Genomic DNA, 5,472 nt, shown 5'->3' on the forward strand with positions numbered 1-5,472 from the left:
AATGAGTGATCGATAAAGTTATCGATAAAGTAAAACAAGGAGATTTAATCCTGTAAATTCAAAGAACTGATTTATCGATCACGTTATGTGAAAAACAGGGTAGACATGTAAGAGCAATGATCGATCATATTATCAATAAATGACTGATCGATGAGGTAATCGATAAATGGAGACTAAAGCAAAACATATAATGAGTAGAACGCATTACCATTTATCTGTCTTCTCATCGATAATCTATTTATCGATCATGCGATCGATACATGCCTATTTATCCATAACGTTAACCTTGTTTATCGATCAAGTTATCGATAAATACATTTATCCATAACATTATCCAAAAACCATTTATCCAACAGGTTATTGATAAAATCTTAATAATGCATGTGAAGATAAAAGAGAAGAATCGAAGAGATAGTACCAGTGATCGAATACGTAGTTGCTTGATCAAGCTCGAGTAACATCTGATAATGGCTTTTTATTTTCTCATTTCTTCTAGTGCTTTTACTCAATAACATATTTGAGTAGCATGTTGCTCGAGAGCTTAATCAGTCAATGTAGAACTTCTGGTATTTGCCTCAATAAATTCAAATTCTGATTCAAGCAAAACGAAGGTCAACTTTGAGTGATCATAACTCTTCCAATTCAGCTCCAAATTTTGCAAATGACCTATCCCCAGAAAGCTCTTTGAGTCTACTTTCTAATGCAACAAGAATCACCCAAAATTCGTTGTGGTTACAAGGTTATCTTCATCACAATGACTAAAGGTCGGAATAAAGGCGTTAATCCTTACTGCAATCTTTCGAACAACATATCTCCCCCATATGAAACTCTTTGAAGGTGAATTTGGTGTCCATGAACCGTGTTCTGAGTCTAGTTTTATAAGAATCAAGTTTCACCTCAAACGGATTTGTGATTTGAGAGATATTGAAGAAATACCGAACCTATGTCAGAGCTGAACGAAGAACAGAGCATAAGAGGATGTATTTTATCGATAACTTGATCGATAAATGGATGATCAATCAAGTGATCGATAATTGCCCATGAAAATCACCTCTGAAGCTTATTTTCCATGTTTATATGAAGGGTGACTCAATATATGATGATATAACTTCCCGGTTGTATATTTTAGCTTCCGACTGAGCCATTCAAACTTCTGATTGAGTATAGCAACATTTAACATCAAATCTATGAACTTGAATCTTGATATTTTCATTTGATCTTGCAAGTTCTTCTTTTCTCAATCTCTCTTCTTCTTCTTCCTCTTGATCATTCTCCATAACTCAAAGTGCAACATAATAATTCCTTTCTTTTCTTGAGGAAACTACACAAGATAGTAGGTATGATAGTTAGTCAAAATATGAGATAAATAATTTATGTAAACTTTTTACTCTATTATTTGACATCATCAAAACTAATCATATCTAACACTTATTGCAAGTGTTTTATGAAGAAAAAAGTTGTTAATTTAGAATTAAAACATATCAATGGTGAAATAGAACGAGTTAATTTTGAAGATTATATTGTAATCAAGTTTTATTCAAAAACTTATTGTAAGTGTGTTATGGAGACATAAAGCTTTTAGTTATTTGGAACTGAAACTTGTTAACTGCGTAATTGAACTTCTTAATTTTTTAAGCTGTATTGTAATAAAATTTTATTAAAGATTTCATGTCAATATATTATAAAAATATAAAGTTGTTAGTTTAGAATTGAAATGTGTTAATTGTAAAATGAAATATGCTAATTTGGAATTTTCTTTTAGTTTCTGATGAAATGGGCATTAGAGTCATTTCATAAAATTTTAAAATCCTTCTTTAAGTCATATGACTTGATTAAGGGTTTACCAAATTTAGTAACCTAAATAAAAATTTAGGTTATTTAGTTGTCATTTTAATGGATTTTCCCAAAAAACAATAAAATACCTTAAAAAATGTTAAAGGGCAAATTATGGTGGGCTAATTTTAAAATCCCAAATCAGAGCTCTTGTATTATTTTAAAATTTTAAAATATTATGAAATGATAATATTGTCCTAACTCCTAGTAATTACTTTTGCATATATATTAACTACTTTAATTTAACTACTACCTCCGGTCCTAATTATAAGAGCTTAAGGAAGTAAGTTGAGTTAGTTATTTGTCCTAAATAGGTGTTGTCTTTCCTAAAATATCCTTGTTAATCAAGTGTATTGACTACAATTATCATTGTTAGAAGGGCTACTTTGAAAAAAAATGTATAAATATGAGAGATAAAGTGGATTTGGGTCTTATATTTAGGATCAAAATAAAAATCAAACAGAATTTGATATTAAGGACCGGAGGTAGTATTAACTACATTGGTTTATAAAGTTCCAATGACTACTTTTATGTAGTTATTAATTGCATAAGAGTGGTAACTAACTACACAATAGTAGTTACTAGACCTCCAACAACACTTAATATATTTTTTGAATTTTTGACACAAAATTAATCAATTGCAAAACTAGAGTAATTAAAAGCTATACAAAAGTAGTCATCAAATTTTTAAAAATGAAGTGATCAATTGTAATGCTATAGTAATTAATAGTTAAAAAAGAGTAGTCAATATATAAAAAAAGTAGTCATCAAAACTTTGACACTAGTCACTAGAGTTCCAATAACATGCCTTTAGAGCTCTAGGGGCCAGCCACCAGTGTCTAAGCTCTGGTAGCCGAAAAACCAGCTTAAATGGCAATATTTAAAAATAAAAAAGGTAAAAATAATAAAAGGCATTTGTGTCATTTTGCAAGATTTAAAAATTTCAAAAATAGTACAAGGGACTTGATTTAAGATTTTGAAATTTACTCACATTGATTTGTCATTAACAATTTCTTAGCTATTTTATTGTTTTTTCCCCCTCATAAAATTCCATGTTGTGGTCTTAAAGGTGTTTACAACTTTTTACATAATATTAAAGTAACTAAAAAAAAATCTCTCAAGTGAGAAGTTTATTTACGTATGTATTTACCTATTTTTATTTGGACAAAACTTAGGTCAAGTTAATTGAGTCAATTAGGTCCATTTAGTCAATCAGCGTCTGCCACCTGTTTTAGTTGTACACATAAGCACTTAACTAAGTTAAACACCGTTGGCGAGGTAGGTCCAGGTATAATGCAAAGACCTGGAAATAAATTTAACCCAAAAAAAATCTGGCGATACAAAATAAGAAATAATTCTACCGATTAAAGGCATTGAAGAAGCATGACATATTATCAAGGAAGTAAGGCCAACAACCAATCAGATTTGTTGTTCTTGAATTTAAATTCCCTAGAGCCTAATGATCAGTATGAACTGGGTAGCGATCAAATACAATCAGCCTAGGGACTATCTTTAATTGTTCGGTTACGCTATCCTCAACGCCTGCACGTGCCATAGTTGTAGATTCTCTGTAGTACGTACTGCATCTCGTTAATCATCCTACCTCTGGTGCGGATGCTGAAATTAATGCGCTTAGAAGATTTTCTTTCCAATTAGGGTTAAGAGGAAAAGGATCTTCTTCGACGCAGGAAGTACCGAAGACCCCATCGTGGTTTGACTTCAGAGCTTCTCCTGCTGTGGCCACAGATCCTCGAAGCTCCAAACGGTGAAATCCCAGCCTTCCCTTCATGAGGAAGGACGATCGCGAACGGCGTTTAAACTTGGTTAAGTGATTTTGTGTACAACTAAAACACGTGGCAGCGACTGACTGGCTATCTGTACCAACTTGACATAATTACTTGACCTTAGTTTTGTCTTTTTTTATTTAACTATATTGTCGGTATTATTTTTTCCCCTTTATCTCCTTGTCAATATTGTGACTGGGATTAAGTCATTAAAATTTTACTCCATTTTGAGCAAATTTTCCTTACACATGATAAATGCCAATACCATGAAATAATTTTCCTTAAGAATTATAATTTTGTAATTCTTTTATAATAAGTTGAATCCTTAAGAGCATTATTAGGCCTCATTTACCTTGATTAGACGTTTCCCTTTCAATTTTTCTTAATTATATTTTTTCCCTTTAGTTCTGTAGACTTATATTTCTTTTTTTCCCTTTAATTCTGTAGACTTCAATAAATGACTATTTACTTTTAACCTCAAGTTAATTAATTAATCACATCCTAATGCTACTTAATTCTTAAGAATAAAAATTTGGGACGTTCCATTTCCTATCCCATAGGCAAGAGACGTTGAGCAGTGAGCACAAATAGATGTCGGAGAGTGAGTAGTTAAGCGATGAACACGAACAACAAACATGAATAGAGGTGGAAGAGTGAGTAGTTGAGCAAGATAGTGGAGACTAGAGCAAAGAGCAAGCGGGAGCATCTAGGTTTCAGGTTTGCATCTTGAAAATGGTTGTGGCGGTGGGTGCATTTTGGTTAAAAGTTTATAGATATTTTTACTCTTTTAATCCTGTATAATCCTATATAATTATATAGAGCAGAATTAATATAGAGATAAGATAGAAATATGAAATTAAATAAAAAAGAAAAAAATACATTTATATAAAAGAAAGGGCCATTTTCAATTGGGAAATTTTCAATTGGGAAATTTTCAATTGGGAAAAGATTGCTAAGTAGACTAATACGTTAGATTGCTAATCCGTTGTATAAATTTTTTGCACTGAGGATTCAAATCCCTTTCTTTAAAATGCCATGCCAACTAGTCAATTGATGCTCTTGGGTTTTTGAAGACACAAGCACATATATGCTCTGTGCCTAATGTCTTTATCATAATCCCTGCTTGCTCACCATCTTGACTATCTAAATACTCTAGAGTAGAGTATTGAACTCCACCACCCCAACCATGATCTCCATCTTCATCTTCATTAATATCATTTCCTACTCAAATCTTCACATGTCTAGACCCTTTGCCTTCGCCTTCCCCTGTACCAGTTACCTGTTGTCTGACTGCTCTGTCTTTTGCTCTCCGTAACTTTGGCAAAGAATCTTTGCACATACGTTGAAGATTCCCACCACATTGACCTTCCCTCTCTCTCATCTTCGATGACTTTATCATGAGAAACCTTGGATTTCCGATTCGATCACTCATTAGATTTTCCTTCTTTACTACTAATCCTCATTTCTCTTAAAGGAGCCATACTCTTCTGTCGCTTTTTCCTCTCTTGATTGCCATTTCCTTGCACGTGATTCCCTTTTCTTATTTTTCTGCCAACATACTCCTATGGTCTTATTTATAGGGCAGAGAGAGAAGGTTTTTTTTTGGCCCTATTTATAAGTCACTTCATTAAATTTTCACTATGAATGTACCATACTGTCCTTCATTTATTATAGTGTAGATTTTTTTTTGAAAGGAGTATATATTAAATAGGGGTAAAGTTAGAAAGTTGCTATATTTTAATGAAGAGTTAATACAATTTAAGGTTTTTCTTGGTCTGTGTAAAACATGTTAGAAGTGCCTTATAAATAGGACCAGAGGAGTACATTGTTAATTCACTCACTGCCATGTTTCCTC

This window comes from Neltuma alba, unplaced genomic scaffold, assembly GCF_004799145.2.
Source record: "Neltuma alba isolate B1F8T4 unplaced genomic scaffold, ASM479914v2 tig00011740_pilon, whole genome shotgun sequence".
NCBI lineage: Eukaryota > Viridiplantae > Streptophyta > Magnoliopsida > Fabales > Fabaceae > Neltuma > Neltuma alba.